This window comes from Crotalus tigris, unplaced genomic scaffold (genome assembly GCF_016545835.1).
Source record: "Crotalus tigris isolate CLP2741 ecotype Arizona unplaced genomic scaffold, ASM1654583v1 scf7180000020129.766959, whole genome shotgun sequence".
Taxonomy (NCBI): Eukaryota; Metazoa; Chordata; class Lepidosauria; order Squamata; family Viperidae; genus Crotalus; species Crotalus tigris.
In genome coordinates this window covers 214,192-241,970 of record NW_024097870.1, presented here as the reverse complement: position 1 = coordinate 241,970, position 27,779 = coordinate 214,192, and the positions used below count along the sequence as shown (strand labels likewise).

Genomic DNA, 27,779 nt, shown 5'->3' with positions numbered 1-27,779 from the left:
TGAAGACTTTTCCTTCAACAACTTCAAGGCTGCTTTTCATTAAATGAAAAAAATTATTTAGTTATTTGACTCTCAAAGAGGAGTATGGACATGCTTAATACATGTTTTATGTATTTTTTTCTGAGACATAAAGTGCATGTGCTTAAAGTAACTTTCACAGCATCTCGGTCATATTCACATTTGAAACTGGCTTCAAATAATATGTAAACAGATTTGAGCTGGAGATCCTGGTTTTGAAATGATACTAACACAGATACAGTTGATTAACAAGTTCCATTTCTTTTTTTGTTTCACTAATCTCTGCTTTTCCTCTTTGTCCCAATAGTTAGGCATGGATAGTTTTCATGAACAATTGCTGAGGAATTACTCAGTAACTGACATAATCAGCATCAAACATACCAGGGCCTACAAAACTATTTATGTAACACAGTTGTTTTCTGCATTTATTTTGTTCACGTGGCAGCATGTGGTGTTTATTGCAAAAACAGCAAAGTTGTGGTTTCTTACAACTCCACAGCTGAAATTTGATATGAAATTTGTCCTTAATAGGAAAAAGTAAAATAACAATTCCACAGGATGCAGTAGTTTTTAATTCAAGCTTTTACTAAAATTGGAGTGCTCTGAATGCTCTTAACTAATAATATTCTTGTCTTTTTAATAATACTCTGAATTTATGTTGGTTCCACTAAAAAAAAAAAAACCTCTGCTGAGAAGTTCAACTCTTTCAAAGCATTTCAAGGGATTATGTTTTTAATTAATCTTTTCCTCCTGTAAACAGCTATATTTTAAAGTCTAGAACAAGAGACAACTATAAATTAATTCAATGCAGATTGCTTGTATCTGGGAAAAAAATGACATTAATGGAACACAATGTCCTTAGATCACATCTTCATTATTTCTTAATATAGTTTATTCCTAAACATGATTAATTTATGTTAAATTCCTTAAATAATTCTATTAAAAAGGTGGGTAAATTTATCTTCAATGCCTTTGTATACATATATTTATTTACATAGCAGTTGTTGAATGAAAAATCTTCATCAGGGTCCAGTCCAAGTTGGGAATAATCAAAATGGAGACTGCTTTAGAAAGAAAGTTGTAGTTTTTTTAAAGGGCAGAGCAAAACAAAAAGTTTGAGGCTTTGTATTTCCTGTGTCATCAGTGGTGGGAGTCAGCCGATTCACACCACTTCGGCAGAACCAGTAGTTAATTTTTTGTTGCCCAGGCCCAGAATGGACTTCCGGAAGCGGCATCCACACAGAGAACCAGTTGTTCACATATCTGAATCCCACCACTGTACTTTTGACCTGAGTCTGAGTGTGCCTTTCTGGTATTCTGATAGTGGTGGGTTAATCATATTATGTCCTAAAAGTCATATCCTGCTTCCCTGGGGCTGGGGCTGATGGCTATGTCCTGTGTTGGATTTTTTGGGGTGAGGGGTTGTTGATTCTAGGGATCTTTGTCTTTTAATCCAGGGCTTTTCAACCTTTTCACCGATTGTACCACTTTTAGGATATGGCAATATTTGAGTACCACCTAGCAAGGTGTCAAAAACTTGATGACCAAAAAAACAAAACCTGTTCAAAGTTGCAATTGCACTGAAATTATTTATGACCATTTTTCACACTTATGACATTGCAGCATGCCCAGGGTCATGTGATTTATATTTGGATGCTTGGCAACTGATTCATATTTATGATGGTCACAGTGTCTCAGGGTCATGTGATCCCCTTTTGCAACCTTTTGACAAGCAAAGTCAATGGCAGGGCTGCTGGTGGCCAAGTGCTACGGCGGGATTTCCCTCCCTCCCTCCTTCCCTGCCTTCCTCTTTCTCATGCCCACCTCCTTCTGAAGGAAGAATTTGACCCCACCCATATTTTCTCTCTTCCATATATTCATCAAACAAGGAAAAGCCTCCAGAGACAGAAAAGACAAACTGCTGAGTGAATTAGCTTAAAAAGGCACATTCTCCTTTAAGAATTAGCTACTGGCTAGAAAGGGAAGTTGAGCACAGCCTACACTTAAGGAAGAAAAAAAAATCTAGTAAGTTATGGCTGCCGGTTAAGGCAGCCTCCCCAAATGGCTCCATTCATAAGTAAAGGAATGCTACAGGCAAAATCCATTCAGGAGAAAAATACTTCAAAATCCCTTGCAGCAAAACTTACAGGTAACGATAGCAGAGGAATAGAAGCTAACACGAGACATCAGACATCAGCCAAATAGAAATTGCCAAACACTCCTTAAGAACATAAAGCCCACATTGCACAAATACCAGAACTTCAAAGTCACAAAAGCAAATAAGAATCCTTTCACTCTCTATCTCCCTCCCTCCCCCGTGCCTCACCTCCAGCCATTGCTGCCTTTTTTCATTCCTCTTGGAGGGTGACCCCTCCCCTACTGCATTTCTTGCCTTTTTGCTACTGCCAGCACCGGTGGCTGCCACAGCAGTTATAGATTGCTCATGGCAGGCCTGCTTGATCTCCTCTCCCCCCCCACCCTCCTCCTCCTCCTCCTCCTCCTTCTTTCCCTTCGGTGCAGCTAGAGCTGACTCTGCCTCCTCCCAAGGCTGCTTCTTTTTTTCTTTCTCCCCCTCTCCTGTCCAAACTGCCTCTTTTTATAGCCTCTCCTGTCTCCACTCCCCTCCTCCTCCTCCTTTCTCATGGGGGAGGATGAGCCAGAAGTAAGCCTGGGGCCTTTGCCTTGCCTCAGCCACTCTGCAGCTCCAGAGGACTTGCCTGTGCTATCATTTTCCCTCCCCAACTACACTTGGCTAGGCAGGGCTGCATACCACCTGCCACTCATTAATGTACTACAAGTGGTACGCGTACCACCGGTTGAAAAGCCCTGTTTTAATCCCATCAGCTCCAGCTTCCTGGCTCCAACCTTCCTGAATGGATTGTGATATCTGCATTTCTACAGAACTGGTTTCTGCTTGGGGTTATTAAGAAAAACTGGGAAACTTGGGGAGGGAAACTTGGGGTTATTAAGAAAAACTGGGCATGCTTTTCTGTTCTTTTAAGATCCTTTGAGGAAATATAATTTTCTGCCTTTTTAATATTTCCTTCTCTCTCTACTTTAGTGGAGGGATGAGCAGCTTCCTTTTAACTATAGGTGCACTTTATTTTGCTCCTGAAAGCAGCAGAGTGTGCAGATTAACATTGCTAAATGAGGGTAAAGTCATGTTTTTCAGCCTTATTTTAGATGATGATAATGATGATGATATCATCCATTCAGTTGAGTCCAAATTCAGTTGAGTCCAACTGTTGACAATTCTCCACAACTTTTTACTACTGTAGAAGAAAGATTTAAAGGGGGAAGTAGATCTCTTACAACAGCAAAAATATTCTCACCAAGAGAATCGCCATTCTGCTGTCATTTTAGAACTAGAGAAAGATATTGGGGTTGCATATAATCTGAGATAATCCCATTTATGATTTATGGATATAATGACCAGGTATCTACTGTTGGAAGAACTGTCAGAGAGCACAATTCTATTTAAGTCATTGTGGCTGGCAAGAAGACACTGAAACCATCAAGGATGAGAAGAAACAGTTAACTCTTCATATCAAAGTTTTTGTTTCAAATCCCAATGATGTTTTAGGGATGTTTCTACATAGTTCTCTCATCCTCACACATACAAAGATAAGTGCTACTTACTGCTATATTGTTATTACAGTAAAATATTATTTGTAGAGTTATTTCCTGTTATGAAGCTCAAAAAATTCCATTAGCTATGTATTGAACTTCAGCCTCAAGAGATATCCTTTCTCCCTTTTTAGGATATTAAATCTAAGCTTTACATATTTTATTTTTATTTAAATTACACTAACACTATAACACTGAAGAGAGTGTTCGGGTGAGGGGATGCTAAAGAGATTCTGGAATGTCCATAGTGAGCACCATTAGGAGAAAAAGTGGCAGGAATGACTTGCCACCTTTTCTGCCAGCTTTCATTGCTTGTAGGAAGTCAGTGGATAAAAGTCATAAATTGTGGTCATGTGACCACAAAACTTTGAAATCCCTATGGTTATACTGAGCATCAATATTTGCAAAAAGAAAAATCTAGTTGGAAGGTGTCAGTTATATAGGACTATAGAAATAATTTAACATGGGTATCTTCAGCCAGTATATAGATTCTTCTTTGTATGAATATTACACAAAATGGACCTTGTTTTATAGCAAAACTATTGTTTATAAGGATCATCTAGATTCTAGAACACAATGCTTTCAGTATTTGAAAGGAATTAAAACAAAAGTGATATTTTTACTTCTGCATAATCTTCTCAGAGAAACTAGCTTGACAACAATTTACTTCTAGAGAATCTTAACTTTTTTTAAAAAGAGCAATTATCTCTGCTGCCAGCTGCCCCATTGTCTGTTTTATTTATATCCTGCCTTCCTGCCCAGGCCATGTCTTCTCACCATGCCATCTAAATTCTGATTGGTTAGTTTATAGTCAGCATCTTGTGGAAAAACAGCTCCCCTTTTAACTTGCTTGCTTCACTGATTCTGTCAACATGTATTATGCATGTTCCTCTGTGACTTATTTTAAATTTTTATATACAAATTTTAAAAGTGTTGCAAATCTATCATGGGAAAGGGAAAAACTGTAGCTTTTCCTTGACATTAGTGATCTGGGAAAAAAGTTATAAAGGGAAATTTTAGGTTGTATGTGACAAAACCTAACAACAAATGCTCAGGCCGAAGACTAAATTTTCTAAATTGGGAAGTTGAAAAAACATAATAGAAGACAATGTATACAACATCACCATCTCCAGGATTGTAACATGTACTCATCTTATGTACAATGATCATATTTCATTGGAAAAAGTAAATGATAAACCTTAGAAAAGGGGGAAATTTAGAAATTCATAAGGATAAAAAATAATTTTATGGTCATAATTGCTTTACAAAAGAAAATTCAAGAACAAAATCAAGAAAATAAATAAATAAGTGGAAAGGACAGCTTTCTGAAATAAAGGGCATATGGTCACTGTAATTATGAGTCAAGCTCAATGGAAAAAAGATTTACCTATATATAAAATTAAATTAGGTAGAAATAAAGTGCTGACGCAGTCTAGTATTTAAAGCATGAATGGACAATATGCAGCTCTCCAAATGAATTACAGCAAAATCTTCCCCGTCAATGCTGATTCAGGATGATGGGAATAGGAGTCCCATAACGTTTGGAGGGCCATAGGTTTCTCAGGCTGTTTTTGAACTGCAGAGTTGAATTGGTAAATTTCCTTTTTATGAAAACACTGAAGTAAGAATGTAATATAAAATCTTTCTATTTATATATTTGTTTTAAAAGCTCTCTGAGCCAAGTATTAGGCAGTGTTACATATCTTCAGAAAAGAATTTAAATTCTCTAAGAAGAGCTATTAGACTGAAATTCTTACTGATGTAGTTCCTTATGTGGCTTTTGTTACAATTGCATTTCATTTGTCGGTAGTAGAAAAAACACGGCCAGTTTTCATTATTTGCTATTTTCTTTTAAAGCTTAGGATGCAAATGTCACATCTGCTTCAGAGGAGACGCCTTAATCTGGAACATATAGATTATGCAATGTTTCCATGGGAACAGTTGGGGGAAAATTTAGCTCTCTGCAGTTTCCACAGAAACTGCTCCCTGCAGAGACAGGTGCCTTGGAGGGAAGGGAAATGAAAGGGATCACGTGATCGCTGCAGCCCGGAGCCGGCGGGTGAGCATTTGTATGCGTGATGTTTTCCATGCAGGGAGGGGGGTTTGGTTTGCCTGGGCCTACGTGGAGGTGCTGTGGTTGAGAAAAGCCACATTCCGGGAGAAATCTGATATCGAGCACATCAGCTGTAAATTTGCAGCAGTTTAAGAATAATTTTTACATGGAGACATTCTGTCGGTAAATGAAAGCGCCTTGTTTTACGCTCTTTTTTTTCCCTTTTCCTTAAAGAGCCAGCAAGTAAGAAGGGATTCGGGACAGGAGATTCTTCTCTGTTGGTGGCTCTTTTGTATTCATGAATTAAAATGCATGTTTAGGAATCACATTTATGTAATCAGGGTAGATTTGTGAATGGTTTTATTCTCGATTAATATAATGCTTACTTTATTTTTTAACATTTCCATTCGGTCTCGAGTGTGTTTGTAAGATGCAATTGACTCTTTCACTTAAATAAGGCGGTACTTTGATTTCAGTGCTCAGAGAAGCAAAATGTAGCATTATTACACTAAAGGCTTAATGCTGACACATTAATGCACTGGCTATTTTATTTTTTTCTGTCTCCTTTCCCTCATCGTTTTTATGGAGAAAATCTAACGTGGTTATTAACTCTGGCAGCTGTTTGGTGCACGCAATGGGAAAAGCGGCAGGTAGAGAAGGGGGAGGAGGATGGAAGAATGTAGCGTTGAGTGGCTTTCAGATGGCGACCTCCTTTTCCCCCTGGCCTTGGCCTTATAAAAAGTGGCTTCAAAAGAACTATTCTCCCTTTTGTCATTATTAATCGCCGGATCAGTGGACAGATCACGCAAACAATTGCAAATGTAAGTAAGTGTTTGTGGTTTCATTGCTGATTTTTAGACTGTTAGTTAAGGGTAGTATTTTGGTTTGGATTTTTTCCCTATAGTGTAACTTCAGTGTTCTTTTTGAAAGGGCAGTGACATAAAAGCCGAAAATGAAAGCAATTTTCTTAAAAGGAAGTACTGACCCGTCTTTCAATGGAATGATTTGCGATGCGGAAAATTTTGGGAACTCTGCAGAAGAAGTAGTGATGTGCGACAGTAACAGACAGCAGATTTGTTGAGAGAGCTGAAATTATGACCTGGAGCCATTATTTTTTAAATGAAATTTTATTTGCAGTATTATATTGAGAAACTTGTAAGCATTACTTATTCCATAGACCAGCAATTCGTTAATCTATTGCCTGGTTTTAAAAAAATGAAAATAATTCAGAAGTTTTGCTGAGAAATTCTGCAAGATTTTGTGGAAAAGCTGCAGTAAATGGGCAATTATAAGGGATTGTTAAATCTGTATGAGAAATGAAAAGAACAATGCCAGAAGGATTGTGAGCTGTGCTTTCGTTTTGTTTTGTTTTTATAATGAAGCCTTTTGTAATTATATAAAGGGAGGATGATCTTTCAGTGCCTCCCAAGCTGAATAATAATAATAGTGCTTGGGAAACAGAAGAGTTGTTTTTTCTCAGTGATTTAGACATGTAGTTTAATGGTAAGGATGTTACCTTTTTCCTAGGGATAAATTTATTTATTTCAGACTGATATCAAAGATTGATTGCTGGCATGTTTAATATTACTCTTTTTTGCTTGTTTGCTGGCTTTTGCTTTTGTAATATACAGCTATACCAATCTGTGATTTTAGAATAAACAGCTTTCAGTATCTCATTATATTAGAAACAAAGCCTGCATGTTTGAAGAGATGGCTATTATACTAAATATCTTCGTATTTGAAAATTATACCCAGAATGCTTATAATTTCCTGCATGAAAAATGAAAAAACCAATGCCAGAAGAATGGTGAACAGTTTGCTCTAGTTTTATATCTTTATTTTAAAAATGTGTTATTTGCAGAATATCAACTCACTGCATCCTGTTTCTTAGCTATGTATTGTTTATGAGACAATTTTTACATGGCTATTAAAGAGTGATGCATGAGATGACAAGAAAGCAATAAAGTCTCAGTCTGAATGATGAAGTGAAATGTGCTATGTAAATTTCAAAGTATGCTATAGACAAGAATTCAAAGTTATGGTAGCACTGAAAAAAAAAAAAGGATTTATGCCAGTCCCCAAGTTATGGCCACTGCAGCATCCCCTATGGTCAGAATCTCTGCAGTCACTTTGGATTATAACATCACAGCAAGCTGTGTCATGTAATTATTTCAGGCTCCCATAAGCAAGGTCAATGGGAAGCTGAGGGGGGGTGGGGGGCATCTTAGATTGCTTTTTCTCTCAAGGAGCACACAGATCTTGCTCTCTGTAGTATCCCTGCCTATTCTCCTTCCATAATACCTGCTTGCCTGTAGCACTATACACCTGTGCAGCCCCATCACTCCTTAGTTGAGACTCTTGCCTGTTCCCACCCATGTGTCCTGGGGTTATAACAGGAACTAGAATAACTGGGATTACTTTCGCTAAATGATGCAATCATGTGACATTGTGCTTTATATCTATGCACTGAGTGATGGCTAACCTGGTCCCAGTTGCCTTTGTAGCCCGAGGGTTGTCCATGCAATTAGTTGGCTTTACAATTTACACTAAATCAATCCTTTTGAAACAAAATGGATTTCTGTAAGATTCAAAGTCAACCAAGTTACATAGTAGATTATGTTTCAAATCTGGCTAAATATGGATCCAATTCAGGACTCTACAGATTTTAGACCTTACATATTGAGTCTGAAGGTAAATGTAGGAAGGATGACATATTGGGTGATGATAAAGATAGATTTATCAAATTATATATCCTGTGCTATATTAAATAAAGACTCTGCTGGAATTATTGCACTTAACTAGAATCTATATAGAGGGAGTTGAAAAATTGAGCCTGCAAAAGCTTCAGGAAAAAAGAGTAGAATAAACAAGCAGTAGAAGTTTTTTCCCCCCTAGAAAATGGAATTGGGAAGTAGCAGAATAAAATGGAACACAACTGCTCATAAAAAAATCTAGCTTGATTTAACAAAATTAAGGGAAGAAAGAGTTATTGAATTGTAAGGCACCCAGAGTCATTGGCAGAGATGGGCACATATAGAAACTGAATAAATAAATATTCCCAGAGTCCAGTAAATGGAAAAGTATATCTTTATTACAATGCTAACAATGGAAATAACATCATTCATGTCATTGGAGTGAAGACATAATTATACAAATGATATTACTTAACCCAAATGTAATTTGCATATGATATCAAGCAGAATGTTGGGCAGTGAGAGTAAAAGGGCACCTGCAGACAAAGGAGAGCAGGTTTGGTGTAATGCAGCGGTTCTCAACCTATGGGTCGAGACCCCATTTGGGGTCGATCGACCATTTTTCGGGGGTCGCCAAAGGCGGCGATCCGCCATTTTCTCCCCTCCGGGGGCGCCGCCGCGCATGCGCGCTGCGCATGGGGGCACCGCGCATGCGCATAACGTTTGTGTGACGGGGGTCGCCGTCACACAAACGTTGAGAACTGCTGGTGTAATGGTTGAGGCATTAGGCCAGAAACTGGGAGATCAAGAGTTCTAATCCAGCCTTAAAAAGAAAGCTGTTTGAGCTTGGGCCAGTTATTTTCTGTCAGCCCTAGGAAGGAAAGAATGGCAAATATTTTTGCCAAAAATGCAGGGACTTAAAAGCGCAAAGAAAAAAAAGAGAGAGAGAGAGATTACTACTTTCAGACACATGGATCATACCACATGAAATATTGTTACAGTTTGGAATGTAAAATAAATAAATGGTAAAGAACATAAAGTAGTAAAAGAAAGCAAAATAAATACGCTATGTGTCTGAATCTAAGAAAAAAATGAACTAGATGGGTATTTGTAGGGACTAAAAAAGAAAGTTAAGACGGTATCACAATTGCATTGAAACCTTCCCATTCTTAAAGATGAATATATACTATATAAGGGAGCAGGATTTCGATCATACAATTGTGGCTGCCATTTTCACTTTTTTTTTTACATACATAGATATGGATTTCCTTGCTACTAGATATAAATGAAAATTGCTTGAATTTGAGGCTTTGAAAACTACATAAAGAGGATAGCAATAGCGCTTATACTTATATACCACTCAGTAGTGCTTTACACTGCTTTACAGCCCTCTCTAAGCAGTTTACAGAGTCAGCATATTGCTCCCAACAATCTGGGTCCTCATTTTACTGACCTCAGAAGGATGGAAGGATGAGTCCACCTTAACTCCTGGTAGTGGGCAGAGGTAGCCTGCAATATTGAATTATAACCACTGTACCACCATGACTGCTTTATTTTACATATAGTTTATTATTTTATATATCATTTTAGCCATTGTCTATCTACTGCAGGATGAAAGCCTCTTCCGCATATTTTCAACCTATATAGTCCTGAGCTTTCTTTTGCCAATTGGGCCCACAATACTTGCTGATGTCGTCAATCCATCTTGTTTTAGGTCTCTTTCATGGATGCTTTTTATCAAGTGGGATCCATTCTATGACTGCCTTCATCTACCTGCCATTAGTTCTTGCTATGTGACCAGACCATTTCCATTTCAATTCTTTTACATATAGTTATTTTTAAGTTGTTAAGTGAATCATTGCAGTTAGTTAGTAATATGGTTGTTAACTGAATCATTGATCTAAACTCAATTTCCCTCAATGTGGGAAATTTATATCTAAGTCATCCCATATAATTGTAGTTTCCTAGATCTAAAGATTTAGACAAGCTTTTATTTGGAATAAAAATGCAAATACAAGTCATCCTTTGCCAATCCAGCATTGGCTATGCTGGCCTAGACTCCTGGCCGTTATCATCCTAACACATTTGGATGGCATAAGATTTGACAAGGATGCATTATTTTCTCAGCTTTGCCAAGTAGAAAAAGAAACTTTTTGGATATTTGTAAAAATCTGTTTTGAGAATGTATGATCAAAATTATATAAATGGCTGGAATTATGTATGCTATATCACAAACTTTACTTTAGAATCTGAAATGATTGGGTTCATGCTCATTCAGAATCATTCTAACTGCATTTAGGGCTTATTCAAACAGATTCCAGTAAATAGTAGCCATTCTTCTTTCTGCAGGTAACAATATTTGGAAGAGATAAAAAATTGTGTAGTAACAAGGAAAAAAGGTTAACCTTGTATTCACATTTTGTTGTATTTACTAAGATTGAAAAAAAAATGGCAAGTTTGTTAAAAAGTCTCATATATGTTTTTTTCAGTTTTTCAGTGAATTTTGCAATTAGTTACAGTTCTGTTGCGTTGTGAGCAAAGTACATATTTAAATTAATGCTGCAATAATAGAGGTTCAACTGAGCAAGAATTGATGAAAAAAGAAAACCAAATGTCATGTGGATGGCACCAGAATCTTCCCATGACATTTTACAAAAATTTTTGCTGAAAGATTGTATTGTTATAGCTAACAATTGCTGGTCCTTAGGCAAGCTGAACAATGATACTTTCAGTAGAACAGAGCCAAGTGGAGCCTCTCCCTGCCCTGATAATAAGGCTGCTCCCTCTTTTCATGAACACAACAAGCTGCCATCAAATGGAGTACTCACCCACATAGAGAATGGAAACCAAAGCTACAGCTTTGGCGTTGTGTTTGCAAAATAGCCTTTCAGAAAGTAAGTAATACATTCTGACAGAAGTTAGGGCAGTGGAAAAGATACATCAGAACATATTCAGGCAGTTCAGAAAAAAGTAGGAGATCCTTGTATATGCTGCTGATATATAATTACAGTTTAATTGCTAGTGGCGTCAGGAAAAAGTCAGGAAACCAAAATTATTAGAATCGTATCTACTTCTTTACCATATCTAATCTGGTACCCAGAGCCCTGATGAAATATGTGAATGTCATCTAATGATTCCATCAGAAACTCTGATTGATTTGAGGAATATATTATGAAACAGTCATTCATTCTATCCTAGAAAGTATTTCAAATGAAGCACTAATCCTTAAAGTAGCAAGATAAACACTTTCCTCTTCTCAGAGAAAAGCTATTCATAATAATTTTATTTCACTCTTTTTTCCCCAGGATGTAACAATATTATGTGTAATCTGTGCATATATATGTACAGGTAATTTGTGTTTCGTGACCACAGTTACAAAAAAAGGAACTTGGCAAACAGTCCTTGCATTTATAACCATTGCAGGTCAGTAAAGGAAAGGAAAGCTAAAAAAAGATCATAAACATGGTCATGATTTCACTTAGCAAGAGTTTCATTTAATGACTGAGTTGCCAGTCCCAGCTATAGTTGATAAACATGGTCTACCTGTATTAGGAGTTAATAATCAACCTATAGTTTATATATTTTGGACCATAAATCTTAGCCACCTTATTTAGGGGGTAGCCGTGTGAAAAATATTGAGAATTCAACCTAGTTTGCATACAATTGGGGGAATAAGTGGGCTTTTCTCAGTCTCCATTATCTTTTTAAGAATAATACACTGCATTTTAATAAGACATTAACCAAAGAGGCTGATCATTGCCTGGAACTGTTAATAAATTACAAAGACTGTTGTAATCATTTTAGAAATGTTTGAAGCACTGATTTGAGTTTGAAACACTTTCAGAATTATAGAGACAGCCAGTCCCAAATGTGAAAACAAGCCATCTCAATTTTGAAATGTTTTATAGAATTCCCTGTAGGCTTCCCTGATAATTTTTCCTTTTTCTTGGAGGATTCCTCTACTTCAGGAGTGGGCAACTTTGGACCCTTTATGACGTGTGGACTTCAGCTCCCAGAATTCGTGAGCCAGCATGGTCGTAAAGGGGTGATAGTGACTCACCTCTGCTCTACTGGAAGGCTAATCTGAGAAATAGTGGCCCAAAATCATGGCATGGCATTTGTTACCAGATTTGGCAATATAAAGCTGTAATCTACATGGCATTGTAATTTTCAGTGCAAAATAAAATGTCCCACAGTCTGTCTATACTTTTAAAAATCTATTGGACTCATAGAAAACATTACGTGATGGCCTATCATATCGGAATTAGAGCTGATGCTTTCCACAGAATGATTTACTTTTTCCCTGTGCAAAGCGTTTTTAGCTCCTATTCATTTATGAGCACAGTTATTCTTGTGGGCTTTTCTCATTCCCCCACTCTCCTTTTAAGAATGAAACACTATATCTTAACCAAACAGTTGCCAAAGAGGCTGATCATTGGCTGGAACTGTCCCATGAGACTAAGTCCCACCTCTTTGGTTGTGCTGACAAGCTGTTTATGTTTTTGCAAGGCTACTCTTTAATTCAGCCTCATGATCGCTATAATGGGACCAATTGTCTGAATGCTGCTGGGAGCAAACTCTTTTCCCCAAAGAGACTATATTTCAATGCCTGGAAAGACTTATAATGGAATGCCTGTAAGTAAGCTTTGAATTTTCTCTCTCTCTCTCCCACCCCCAGCATTAGTTCTTTCTTTTCTCTTACTTATGTACTTCTGAGACTGGAAAAATCCTAAAATATTTCAGAAGCTGGATTTGGGCAATTTGTCACATTTTTTTGGTATGTTCTGGAAGGCTCTCTTAAGTTGGAAGAGGAATATTACTTTGTGTTCGATGACATGCTTGTTAAAATTTCCATCAAACAGCTATGAGATTATCTTGCAAGGATGCAGTAGGAACAACAGTGAAATAAGTTTAATAGGACACAGTGATTAAAGACAGCATTTTGAAAGAATTATGAAAATGATCATGAGGAAGTTCTCTAAAGCCTTTGAAAGAAAATATACTGAAGTGCAGAAGGACATCAAAGCATTGTTTTGTGCCTGCATTGGAGTGGGGGCATAGATTATGATCAGAAATTAACAAAATCCTCTAAAAAGTACTGAACTGTGGCATTATATGATATATTTCTAATATCGCATATCAAAATAATTCACCCTCACAAAGTGTATAAAACATTTTCTGGATTCCTACAAAAGAATAATATGAATAAGATTATCCTAAACATTTGGAATTAAGAAAACATTTCTATAATTTTACAAAACAAAATGTGGATTTTTATAGAGGTATAAAGTTAACTGAAAACATTAAAACTATTTTATAAACTTAAAATCTTTGTTTTAAAAAGTGTCCTACCCAAACACATTGATGAAATAATATAAATAATATATTATCATAGTACTGGAAATTAGAAAACAAGTAAGATTAGGTGGTTTTTTTACAGTTTATGAAAACCGAATTCCCAAATTGACTCAATATATAATGATAATTTACTACCCAGAGATGAAATATATACAACTGATAAATAACTTTAGAATTGTGCTGTGTAATATTGAGCTGAAAGCATATTCAAATCTCTATGAATCATATTCTAAGCACATGGATTGAAATGCAAAAACTGGTGTCCGCATCACTTCAAAAACATGCCTAAAATACATCCCTATCTCCACCAACATATGCAAGCTAATTCAAAGCCCAAAGGCCTGTAGAAAGGGCGATAAGGAATTTTTTGTATTTCCTGATGTTCTGTACAACATGTTTGTAGGAGCACCAAAACATGGCTTGCTTGTATGGGGAAGGATTTATTGGAAAATGAATTTGTGTTTCCAAAGAACATAACTTGTGCTTTTAAAAAAACTTTCTCTCTTGCTTCTGTCTGAAGTAAAGTAACCATATTAATTTTCCTCTAATGCTTCAGCTCTCTGGTCTGACTATTATATTTTATCAGGGATAAATTCTGGAGTCTTTATTCAATATAATATACAAAGCTATGCATTTTGCAAACTGAATTAAAGCCATATGCTGTTTGTTTTTGTGAAAGAACATGTATATTATGTACATTTGAAATAGAATATTACTTTAAAAATGACAAATTCATTAAGAATATATTTGGCAACAATTTACTATCTCATAAATAATTTCCACAGTCCATGTGACATTATCACTTAATAAAACAGGGTGAGATGATGACATATAGATAATCAAAATTAGACAGAGAGAAAATTTTCCAAGTCCCAGAGAAGCACTAGACCCCAGGTTTTTAATCAAGGCCACTGAACATGTCTTCCATTTTCCTGACTGTTCACAATTTACTTGCCTTTTATATCTAACCCAAGATGGGAGAACTGTGTACAGCCACAAGAAATAAAGCAGTTTTAATTGCCCTTAATAAGGGATGTGGGATCTGAAGCATATTGGGCTGCACAATAAACTTTTCATGGGCAATCTGAAGCTACTTTGATAGCATTGGCACACTAAAGTAGAAAGCAGTTACAATAGCAGTGCCCTACTGTGCCATTTAGTTTCCCAGAGAACCTCTCATTTAAGGCCACTCCAGGACACTGGGGAATTTAAATGGAATTAGATTTAATTAGGACAGTGGTGGCGAACCTATGGCATGGGTACCAGAGGCGGCACTAAGAGCCCTCTCCATGGGCACGTGTGCCGTCACCCCAGTCCTAGGCCTTCAGCTGGATTTTCGCTTTAGGCTCCGCCGCCATGTGCAAAAAGAAAAAAAAAAGGTTCAATCAGTCAATTTCAACTTCTCACGGGAAAAAAAAGATCTTGCAAATTTGGAATTGATTGATTGAAATTTTTAGTCCCACCCAGTCTGCCGTTACCACCACAGCCATGCCCAATCCAATTGGCCACACTCAGCCAATGGGCCACACCCACCCGGCGATGCATAAGTGGGTTTTGGGTTGCAGTTTGGGCACTCGGTCTCTAAAAGGTTCGCCATCACTGAATTAGGATGTGCTGCTTGGAACATGTTCTTTTATCACTTTTTAAGATGCAAAGACATGTACTATAGGATTCATGCTCTGGTACTTAAAATGCAAGAATCTATCTAAGACAGTGGTTCTCAACCTTTCTAATGCCGCGACCCCATAATACAGTTCCCCATGTTGTGGTGACCCCCAACAACTTATACATCACCAGGTGCCAGGGGCGTGGCCAAAGAAAAGGGGGAAAAAATGGCGGACAGCCTTGTTTGGCGACCCCCATGAAATGGTCGTTCAACCCCAAATGGGGTCCTGACCCACAGGTTGAGAACCACTGATCTAAGAATATTGATAATGGTATTGTTGGCTATAACTGTGTAAAACCAATAACTGTAGGACCTGAAAGCTTTTGATTACAGGATTCCAATAGCGTTTAGCTGTTTATTGCGAAAAGCAGGATATAAGTTCACCAGGGTATAGTTTTAATGGGATAGAACAGAAATTTGGTATACAAAGTTTCGGATTCAGTTGCTGGAATTTCTACGCAGGATTGAGAAAACTGTTGTGTAAAATTTTGGAGAGCCATTACCATTCAATACAAAATTAAGTTCTCAGTTTGGTACTCTCCCCCAATGGCTGACAAAGATGAATAAGCAATCCAAGAAAGAAAGCCCCCAAATATTCTGACATCTGTTTTCTAACTTGAGTTCTTCTTTGTTCTTTGATAATTCTCAGAATTTTTAGCTGTCTATGTTTCAAATAATGCAAAATAGTTGAAAAGTCATGTGCACGCCATGTTCAAAATAGCATTCTAAACTTAATAATGTGTTATTAAAAGCATTGGTAAAATAACTTAAAATGGAAATGAAAAAACATGCAGATTTGTTCTCAGGTTGCTTAATTTGATGCCCTTCACTTCTTTGGACAGCTATTCACCAGCTGAACAGCTCCGGTGATGCAGACTAGAAATTCTGGGAATTGTAATTTCATATATCTAGTAGGTGATCAGTTTGGGAAAAGTCAACAGACCTGATATATAGTATACAAAAAATACAAAGCTAAATATTCTTATTTGTAGCTTAAAGTGTGACATTAAGGATATTTTTAAAATTAAATTGTTGATTTGACTGATAATTGCTGATATTGATACAGTAAAATCAAGTTTTATTATAGTCCTTCATCTGAACAGGCTGTCCTGTAATGATGCATAGTTATGTATGTTTGCTGTAAGGCTAAATCAGGGTGGTACAAATGCCAGCTCATTTAATTCAACTTATTTTTTTGCATTGTACCATCTGTGATAATTTTTCCAGTGATCTACCTTTTACATTAAAGGCAACCATTTGGGAATCAACAGCCCCTAATGATCCTATGCAACTTACTTGATTGCTTTCATACATCTGCATATAAACCTAATTGGGGACTGGTTCCTTTTGTAGCTAAATTCTACAGAATTGGGGCGTGGGGTGTTATATTTCATGCATGCTTTTGAATATTTGAACAGAGAGTTCTGCCTCTGACAATCTTCATGCCATATCAGTCAATTATTGTCATTCCAGTGAATTTTGTGATATACTAAGGATCTGGTACAGTATTTGAATGCTTTATTCTTTTCATGATTACACAATACAGCAGACAGATCTTCACTGATGGGTAATATTATACTATTCTATTCCCAGCCCATTTCAAGTGCATCCCTGTTTTCCAGCTCTGCTTCAAACTTTGTGTTTTCTGACTTGAGCTGTCTTTCATACCAGATGGTTTCTAACACTTCTTTCTATTTAATAACAGCTCCTGCTCCAATCGGCTGTAGTGCCTGGCATGCCCTCTTCCTAGCCTAAACTTGAACAGCCTGTCCTGGCTATGTGTTCTTTGCTGGTTGGCAATTAATCCAGTGATAGCTGTTAAGGTAATGAAATGTGCCCAAACTAGAAGCTCATGCTCCATTCAACCCTTTTATGTCTCTGGGCATTGTTTAGTTTCTCTCTAGGCTGAATAAAGCATATTCCCCTTGCTTTTCTACATCCTGTCTAAAGTTCAGCAAAGTTTCCTTTTCCTTAATTTTTAAGCTACAACATGGGGACATTGTTCTTTGTTCAAGTGGCAGCTATTCTTTGCATTTACAAAGTAGCATAGAAAGAGCCACCTCATTGCTTACAATAAAATAAAGAATGTTTTTGATATTTTTCTGATTGCATTTTGAAAGTGATGTAGTTACTGTTCTTTTGCCATTGTTTTCCTAAACACTGTAAAAGTTCTTTGCATTAATTTTCACCAAGATGCTGTGTATGAAAGTGTTAAAAAACACTTCTATTGAGATTTCTGACAGTAATTGTGAGTGTGAAATTTGCAATGCAGACAAGGAGAGGAAATTGTCATTCCTTCCAGCCTGGCTTTTTGGGGAAGTGGGGGAGGTGGAGTGTTGCCCTATGTGAGGTCAGAAGTTGGCACATTAAAAGTTTTATGCTGAGTAAAACCTCTCTTTGGAAATTTTGAACACTGCAGATTAAAGCACAGAATATTAGCTATATGGTATTTCTTAACCTTGGCAGCTTGAAGATGTGTGGAGTTCAACTCCCAGAACTGTCTTAAATAATGTACTTTTATTATACGTGTTTCACAGCACACTTGCCTTCCAAATAATTATGAATGTGCAGCTTCCAAAATGTCCAACTAGCAGCTTTTGTCTGAAACTTCTGGCCAGCTGTAATTCAAGCACATTTGGAGAGCTTCATGTTGGAGAAGGCTGCTAGGAAGTTGGGAGTGATTTGTTTTTGAGGTTCAGTTCTTGGGATTATGACTTTAAATAGCATTCTAGGCCTATAAAACTATTAGGCCATACTAGGCCTAATAAAAATGGATGCATAAATAAATGAAGGATAAAAACATTTTGTATGGCTAGAATAGATCAGAATTTTATTTTATTTTTTAAAAGAAACTTTCATTAACTCATTTTTGCATATTACTGTAGTTTATGAACAGGTTGTACATTTTTTCCCTGAAATACAAACTCTCAGTGTATCTTGGATTCTTTTCAGAGAAAGACCAACATAAGTATCTTAGTACCTTCCAACCCATGTCCATGCCAACACAGGCTGATGGGAACTGAAGTAAAAAATTGGAGGCATCTTATTGCCACTGAAGGTAATCCTAGACATATGGCCATTCATTTTGCGACTGTCTGGAGCTACAATGGCACTGCAAAAAGTTACAATGACTAATCCTCATACTTTTAGCCATTGCAGCATTCCCCACTGTCATGTGATCAGGACTTGGGTGCTTGCAATTAGCATGTATTTACAACGGTTACAGCATGGAGGGTCACGTGATCACCATTGGGACCTTCCCAGGGGGCTTCCAACAAGAAAGTCAATAGGGGACCCAGATTCATTTAATCACTGCATGATTTGCTTAATGACTGCAGTGATTCACTTCAACACCATGGCCAAAAAGATCATAAAATTGAGTGTGGCTCACTTAATAGGTGCATCACTTAGAGCTGTTGTGGGGAAAATAGGAGGATTGTAAAAATAATAAAGATGGGATATAATTAAATAAATGGGTCCCAAACAATGGCTTGAGTAGCAGTTATAATAGCATTATAGCAACTGAGCCTAACCGTACAATAATAAGTATTAGTCAGTACATGTAGTTTGTTCCATAGCATTTATCATAATTTATTCCCATGTGTTTTTGTACTAGATTAAAAACAGTAGAGATAAAATGCTTGGAATTCTATCTTTAATTTACATTCTTAGTTATCAGCATACAGCACTTACTGCAGTAAATGTAGCTTGTTGGAGTCAAACCACAGCTGATACCAATGCTGTGTGCTTCAGTTAAAATTAAAAAGCTCCTATCCAATATTTATAAAATAAATGATAGAACTCACATATGCACAGACTCCCTCATCACCATCTCACTGGAAGTCCCAATTAAACACAGTATGTTGCATGGTTGTTGATTAGAAGCATATTTATATAGCTACAAATTTCATACATTATTGAGAAATATAAAGGACATGAAGATGCTAAGGGACAAGAGCTTACTAATTTGGTTTACTTCCATTCATATAAAGGTTTCTTAAGTAACATAGATTTAGTGTTAGATTATGTACAACTACAAAGGGGGAATGTTTATGAGACAAAATTAATAGCAATTGGATTTTTTATACTTTTAATAATTTTATTCATAAAATTAGGCATTTTAGCTTTTGAAATAAATGATCCATTATGGATCAAAATTACTAGAAACACTAATGTCATGTATTATATTATACAGTATGCTAGATGCAGTAAATGAGCAAACGATGCATATTGTGTAAGTATCCTACTCTTATATAGCACAGAGGAAATCAAGTACTGTATTGCTAAATTAAGACCAAAGTTAATCTCAGATATGTAAAATATGCAGTATGTATTAGGGAATTTCCTATCTAATTTTCTTTATTGCTTGGTGAGTTTTCAAACTAACAAACTTCATGTTTTGTTATCTTGAGACAAAAAATGATTAAAAAGTTTCATAAAAAGTTTGTAATGAAAAAACTAAATTGAGAAATAAAAGAATTATCACAGTAACATGCAGTAGTTTTCAGATATCTTTTTTAATCTCTACATCAGGGGTCCCCAACCCCTGGTCCATGGACTGGTACCGGGCCGTGGTATGCCAGCAACTGTTCTGCACAAACAAGCAAAGCCCCATCCGTGGGATGCAGGCAGCATACAAAACCACGCACTTTCTGGTCTGTGGAAAAACCTTTCTCCACGGAACCGGTCCCTGGTGCCAAAAGGTTGGGAATCTCTGTTCTACGTGGTATTTTTTTGAGCTCCCTATTATTTTTTCGGCTTGGTTTTTCAGTTTTTGTCTCTGTAAAAAAATCTAAACAAACTAATTTTAAAGTTAGGAATATTTTTTATTATTTTTGAAATGTACTACCTGAAACCAACCAGACATAACTGGTCTATAGAACGTATGTTATATACACACCATACAAATAGACTAATATAAATGGTTCGTAGTTGTTCATCAAAATATGGGGGTCTGCAATTAGAAAGAAACTTTTTTCTGTTATGGTTGACTTGTGAAAAGTAGTTTCTTATTGGAAGACAATATTCAAAGAAGTTAGAATAATAACTACAGAAAAAGTAGAATAATTGAATTTTTATATAGTTTTGAGGAAGATAATTATTAACTTTTTTAGGAGGAGTTATAGCTTCTTATCCCTGGCTGCAAAATTCAAAATTACTGAAAATGAAAATGTTGTAGATAATCTATCATTGAATAATTGGTATGCTAAAGTATGATCAAATGGTAATACAGATGGAAAAATTTATTAATGAAATTCCAATACTGACTTCTGAGAGGAATTATATTTTTTATCAGATCTGGAAAGATTATACAAGGATGTTAGTAATAATTCTGATAAATAGAGTATTATGTATAACCTATAGTTGAATAGTGAGATATATTGTTCTGGCTATTATCTTGTACTGTACTCAAGTTTCTTCTTGCATTACAGAATATTAAGAATGAAAAAATAATAGACAATAAAAATACAAATAATTAAAATAATTTAATTCAATTTATATTTATTTTATTAGATTTATCCCCATATTTATTTCTTAACTGATAGTTAACATAAAAGGCTACAATTATGGAATATGGAGCTGCTGGCTACAGTTAATCCTCAAAAGCCATACAAGTGATATTTTTATGTGTTTTGAGAAGGCCATGAGAGTCATAGCTATCCATGCTTCAGAGAGTAAACTATTCCAGAGGAGAGCTGCTACAGAAAATGCCCACCTTAGGTCATTTCATATACAAATCCTGATACATGGGTACTCTAAATAGGTGTTCCCTAAATGTCTGGGCAGCATAGGCAGAAACTATTAGAGAAAAGCAAGTCCCTAAAATATCCAGACCTCAAGCATAGAGGTCTGGATTGCTATTATACGTAGCAAGCAGCAACTAGAATTGCACTTGGAAACCTAGTGGTAAGTGGCGCAACTTTCGTGGCACTACTGTGATTTGAACATTAAACATCCATCTTGCTGCATTCTGGATTAGTTGAAGTTTGTGGCTGATGTTCTGGTACTGCCCCACATATAGCAAATTATAATAGTCTAATCAAGAAGGCAGAGAAATGAATAACTATATCCAGTTCATTCTGTTCCAGGCTGCAGCTGGGGCACTAGTCAAAGCCAGACAATATTCCTTTTGGCTACAGTTTTCACTTCTTTTTGAGGAGGAGCTTTGAGCCCAGGAGAAGATCCAGATCTTCTAGGACAAGGGTGTCAAACTGCCGGCCCGCGGGCTGGATGCGTCATGCTGAAACCTCACCAACCCCATTGCTGGCAATGGAAAAAAAATTGTGAAATGTCACATGACGTTGCAAGTTTGACATCCCTGTTCTAGGAGAACACAGAACCCATTAAGAGCCAAAGATACAGTTGTCCCTCTGGATCAACAATTTCTACTTGTTTGAGATGAGTGTCGGCCTGTTTTCTACCATCTTGGCCTCTGCTGCTTCCTGAAATCATATCATGACTTCCACCACATTTCCCAGTGAGCCTAAGGAGATGTATGTCACCTGCATGTAGAACTATCACTTTCTTCCATGCTTTTATAGGAAGCCCTTGACCATACTTTACATCACTAAGCAATGTGGTCATAAAGCAAGATGTCATGTGACTACATTCCTTTTATTTTGTTCATTAAACTTCTTTGTCACCCCTCTTGCCTAGAGGCGACATTTATTTTGTGATTCTGCCTGAAATAGGATTAGAAAATCAGCAAGTTCTAGTCTACATTGTGGTCTTGGCTATTTTTCACAGAGGTTTACTACATTTCCTATCACATGCTGTTTCATTATTTAATATCTTAGTATATAATATTATTTCAGGAATGAGAAATGTTTTTTTTTAAAAAATTAAAATTTCCAGATCATTGTGGGGGGGGGGGGAGAGAGAGAGCATTGTACAATTGGGGTACAAGTTAGGCTCAGGTTGGGGTACAAGTTAGGCTCAGGTTACACTACATGAATACAGCATTCATGGATAAAGGGCAAGAATAAGGGTGACTATTGGAAGTAGTGCCTAGATGAAAGTAATATTAAAGAAATATTACATGTTTTATGTTAAAACATCAAAAGTACTTCTAGATTAAGCATTTAAGTGTTCCCCCATCATACTGGATATTTTGTTTCACTAGTTTTTCATATACACCTTTTTTTTTAACTGATGCTGCATGCTATTAAGGTTCATATATTATGAAATGATGATTTCATACAGTATTTTAAGCCACAGTCATGATTTAGTGCAATATGCAAACTGCTAGTTGACTTTATTCAGAAATTTTAAAACAATCCAGAAGAAAGTAGTAGCAAATCATTTCAAAACAGACCCAGTCATCAGCTAGGAGTCAAATTTGGCTCAAGTACTTTTTTTTATAAATCCATCACCACTCTGACAGTTCTTTCTGAATCAGTTAATTCATTCAGCAAATATTAGAAGTTAGGGTTTTTTTAAATTATGAACAATATCTGTTTTAAAGCTGTTTTGGATTTATTAGTGGTCTATACAATGTGCTTAGCTTTTCACTGTCAAAAATAATTTGACGTTATCATCTGAAAGTCTCAACAAATGGCAGGATAGTGTCTGTACTTGGATGCTAAGTACTGATAGTGTCTGTACTTGGATGCTAAGCAGGGCCAGACCTGAAAACTCTGAGCTGGATCCTAGATAAGAAAGTTAGGAGATATTATCAGAACAGGGGTCCTCAAACTTGGCCATTTTAAGAATTTCCCTATGCTGGCTGGGGAATTCTGGGAGTTGAAGTCCACAAGTCTTAAAGTGGCCAGGTTTGAGGACCCCTGTATCAGAAGGCTACAGCAAACCATTTCCATCCCGTTGCCAAAAAATTGAATGGATAGTCCATGAAGTAGTCAGAAGTCAAGTTCATCTCAGAAAAGACAGGAGACTTTACTTTTTTACATTGGCTGAAATTTTAGCTTCCTCTCAAATTACTAGGATTTCCACAATTTTGGTGATTTTTCTCTTCAGTTACATATTAAGAGAAATATACACAGTACATTAATATATTTCATTTATATAATTAGCAGATACTTTAACATTGAAATTAACTTAATTTAGCTTCTGAGAGGCAGTAACATTCTTGTAACTTGTTCAAAGAATTAATTCATTTGCTTCTAAAAAGTTTGTTTTAAAGGAAAAATAGGCAAATTGTGGGACTGTCTAGATTGGCTGAGGTGGGAGAATTGATCTCATTCACTATGCATTTTAATTGATTTATGGTTACCATATTAAAGAAGAGAATAGATACTTTCTCACTACTTCAGCATTACTAATTGCTGTTTTCTTAGATCAAGAATGTTTATTCCAGAGATCTTTAGTATTAGAGTGATACTTTTATTTATTGCTTCTAAGACACTCCAGTTGCTGCTCCTGCCTGCTAATTTATACTCAAATTCTGCAGACCAGCACTGAGATTGAAATAGATGATTGCTGACTAGGGAAGGAAAAGCAAAAAAGAAAGAAAGAAATCCACCCAGCAAATCTCATTGCAGTTCTATGCTGCAGCTGTATCCCACAATCCCTTGCACCATTTGCTGCAGTCTTCCAGCACAGATAGAGTGAGAAAGATGCTCTAAATAAAGATTGATTGGCTGGAATCCTTTAGGGGTCTCCCACTTGTCTGTGACCTGAACAGGAGGAAAAGAGAGAGAAAGAGAGAGCTTGACTGGGCCTCCTTTTTTCATTAATTTTCTCCCTGGAATGGAGCATTGTTATCTGAAGCAGGAAATATGCTGCATCTCCAGTAATGACCACAAACATAGCAAATTTCTAACAGCTTCAAACGTGAGACTTTTAAACTCTAATATATTACTATAATTATGATTGGCTCTTTTGGACAACTGCAAGAGACGACTGCATTCTGGAAAAGATATCTTACTTGGTATTGCATTGATTAAGCTCAGTTTTTCATGAAGATGGGTATGTCTTAAGCATTTATGGTTATTCAGCTAGCATGCTTTTTGTCCCTCTTATATATTCCTGCTCTCTTTAAAAATGATACTGCATGGTTTATAATTATGTGTTCTTTAAACAAAAATGGGCTATTGTGATTAAAAGCAATGAGGAAAAATAATCTGTAAGAAAGAAACACCTGTGTCTGAAGATGCTTAGAACTGTTTTCTGAGAAATAATTTATATTTTACTCGTAATAGTTCTGGAAAGAAAATCTATTGATTTGATAGTTTTTTTCTCAAGTAGTAGTGTTCAATTTGTGGAATTCCACCTAGATCATAGCCTGGTTTTTGAACCAGTGTTCATATTGTAAAAATCTCGTATTTGCCTATAGAGATTTGACAATTATGTTGTAAATATTGCTTCTGGAAACCTATTCATGCATAATATGTGGTTTAGAACCTGAGTTTTGTGAATCGTTGATCTGTATGCGTGATTTAGTTTTCTCTTTGAAAGCTTAAGGGTAGCAGTAGTTGGGCGGAGCCCTGCTTTTATTTGAAAATGCTGTGCAGTTTGAGCAAGCTTGGCTATTATCCTTATAGTTTTTTTTTCACTTGATAGAATCGTAATTCTAACATATATAATACATTTTGTTGAAATGTATAAATAATAATTGCGTGGGTCTTCATTGTATCTTCTGTTTCAGATGGGTGTGGCCACACACTCTTTCTTTGTGATTATTAACAAAACAATATTTTTTATGGATCTTACATCATAGTCACCAGCATTTTATACATGTATTCTTTCTATGTATTAAAAGCTATTTTGATAAGAAAGTATTCATTTAAAGCAAGAGCATGATGTCATTTTCTGAAGTGATTTTAATGCTAATGCTAGTTCCTTATCAAAGAATACATTATTTTGAAGGCTGTACTCCAGAATTAGGTTAACAATGTTTAACAACTTTTTAAGGGCAGCTAGTATGTGTATAAAATTGTGAAGTTTCATTTTTTTCTATTTTAAAAAAATGTAAAAGGAGCTTAATTGCTCTTGTTTGTAAGAAACAGATTATTTTCAGAATTATTTACAATGTGATCATGCAATTGTTGGATATTCAAAAATGAAAAATATAGTACCCTAAACATAAAAGATAATTATTAACTTAAAAGGTACACTTTTACAAAATATAAGTTCAGTAAGAAATCATTGTGGCATAAGTGTTTGGATCGTGGAGATAACGAATTATTTTTTCAGACACATTAATTATATTCAAGTCTTCTGATCACATCTTAAACTATAGTTATCCATTCAAAATTAAAGTATGATTTGATTTCTAACATGAAAGAATATGTTAAAGTGTACATATTAAGCAAGAAATAATTGCCTGAGGACCGTGGTTTATTCTTACAATCAGATTTAAAGGACTAAATGATGCAGTTATTGGTCAAATTTAGACATAACTTTAGCTTAGTGCCATGGGTAAAAGTTACTTATTGCTAGCAGGCATGCATTCAGGTAGTCCCCACTTAGTGACTACTCATTCAGTAACCATAAGTTGTGACATCACTAAATGAGTGGTACTTAGGACTAGTCCTCAAAGTTTCAGCCTTCACTTCACCCTGATCATATGATCACGACCATATTTAATGTGAGCACCATTTGCAACTTTACCCTCCTGCTTCCCACAAGCAAAGTCAATGTGGAAGTCAGCAAGGCATGCATTCAGGTAGTCCCCACTTAGTGACTACTCATTGAGTAACCATAAGTTGTGACATCACTGAATGAGGTAAGGTAAGGTAAGGTAAAAATGCACTCTAGTAAGCCTCCCTCCCCCCATCTGGCAGCATCCACTGTCAACCCCAAAATTGTTTGTGCATGCCACTGCATTTGCCTCTCATCTAGCAGGACCCACTTACCTGCCTTCTAACCTGCTTGTGAACAGTCTGGGAATTGAATTTCCTGACAGCTTCCTCACTGACATAGTTGTTGGAAGCCAGCCAGACATTGTGAGTGGGTCCTCACTTAATGACCAGTGAACCTTGCTTAAGAATATCATTGGGCACTGCCAGGACTACTGTTTGCTAAGTGATGCTCTCACATGGCATTGCACTTTACAGTCACATCATTTAGTGACAAAAACTCTGGTCCCAATTACCATTAAGTGAGGACTATCTGTAAACTTCTATTTGGAACAGTACTTACTAAAAACTCATTCAGAGGGAAAAAAAAGATGATATTGCCCCATAACTGAATTATTCAGCCAAAACTAGCCTTAGTATATTTTTTAGTGTGGTTTCTTTGTATTCTGTATCAGTGAACATAAAAAGAATGGTAAGATATTTTTTCCCCAAGGGAGTTTTTTCCATAATTATTTCATGCAATCCTAAAACAAAAACTACAAAAACAAAAATTGCTATCATTCTTGCATTTTCTGTCTTTTTCATACTAAAAAGGGCTTTGTTATACTATTTTATTCTGTTATAAAGTTTTCCACCAGTAGTTATTTCTGTGCTAGGACTTGCTCTTTTTGAATTCTGTCTTAGACAAATATGTTGGCTTTTATTTTAAACTAACCAGTATAATTGAAAAACACAGGTGAAGCCTACTTTTAGAAAATTCTGTGTCGCCTCTTCTTAGTGTTGCTCAATGTTCCAATTTCCATCACCATTGTTGATGGCTGCCGAGTACTGGAGCGATGCTGGATTCATATATTTATCTAAGATAAAGAATACAAAGGTATATTTACCAGGTGCCAAACACCCCGTTGTAGCAACCTGTTCTTTTTCAACAGTGTTCTGATATTAAAATTGTACTTTGACTGACAATTCAATTAAAGAAGATATGGCAAAGTAAACAACGGCAAATTAAAAACAAAGCGGACAATTGAGAAATGATCTATTCACTCCCAAATTGGTGATTGTGGCTAAGTTAAAACAATATAGGGCAGTGTATATTGTTTAAGCCTATACTAGAATAGGACCAATTTTTAAAAAGTTATGCTAAATGAAAGAACATTTAGAACATCAACAGTTCCTCTTCCATTAAACATAGTAACTTAGGGCAACAAATGTATATATTTTTGTTACTAAGCTTATATTTCTGCATGTATGATTACTACTTATTTACAGTTATTCAAAAGAGGCTAAGTATTAGAATAAAATCAAAATTAAAATCAGAATTAAGATTAGTAAGATTTAACAGCATTGAAAAAAACTAGGCTAAACACATCTGAATGAGTGAAGCAGAAAGCGCTTGGAGAAAATGGGAGAGAAGGGTGAAGGAGTGAAGGAGAAAGTGCTTGGAGAAAATGTGCTGATTTCCTTCAGGGGATGCCTGATTTTCTCCCTCCCTCATTACAAATATCTTCCCGCCATTCTGCTCTCATGGCTGTGCGGCTCTTGTCCAGCAATTTACAATGGCCTTTCAAGTCATGACCACCGGCGGCACAGCCACCAGCCACGCTGGC

At 36.3% G+C, this 27,779-nt stretch overlaps 1 protein-coding gene across 16 annotated transcripts in view; it reads left to right on the top strand.

The window, feature by feature from the left end:
- The first annotated feature begins 5,615 nt into the window (after nucleotides 1-5,615).
- The window catches only part of TRIM2 (tripartite motif containing 2), a 58,468-nt gene continuing 36,304 nt past the window's right edge, over nucleotides 5,616-27,779 (top strand). For 2 of the 16 annotated variants that reach the window (XR_005559437.1, XM_039365600.1), the window contains exons 1-3: nucleotides 12,865-13,026; nucleotides 17,121-17,238; nucleotides 18,368-18,473. The gene's annotated coding sequence lies outside the window, so the exon portion shown is untranslated. Of the gene's footprint in view, nucleotides 5,705-5,730; nucleotides 5,882-6,371; nucleotides 6,520-12,863; nucleotides 13,027-17,120; nucleotides 17,239-18,367; nucleotides 18,474-24,039; nucleotides 24,341-25,176; nucleotides 27,050-27,779 lie in introns of those variants that run through there. The other 14 variants (XM_039365605.1, XM_039365604.1, XM_039365606.1 and 11 more) reach the window with 14 other exon arrangements.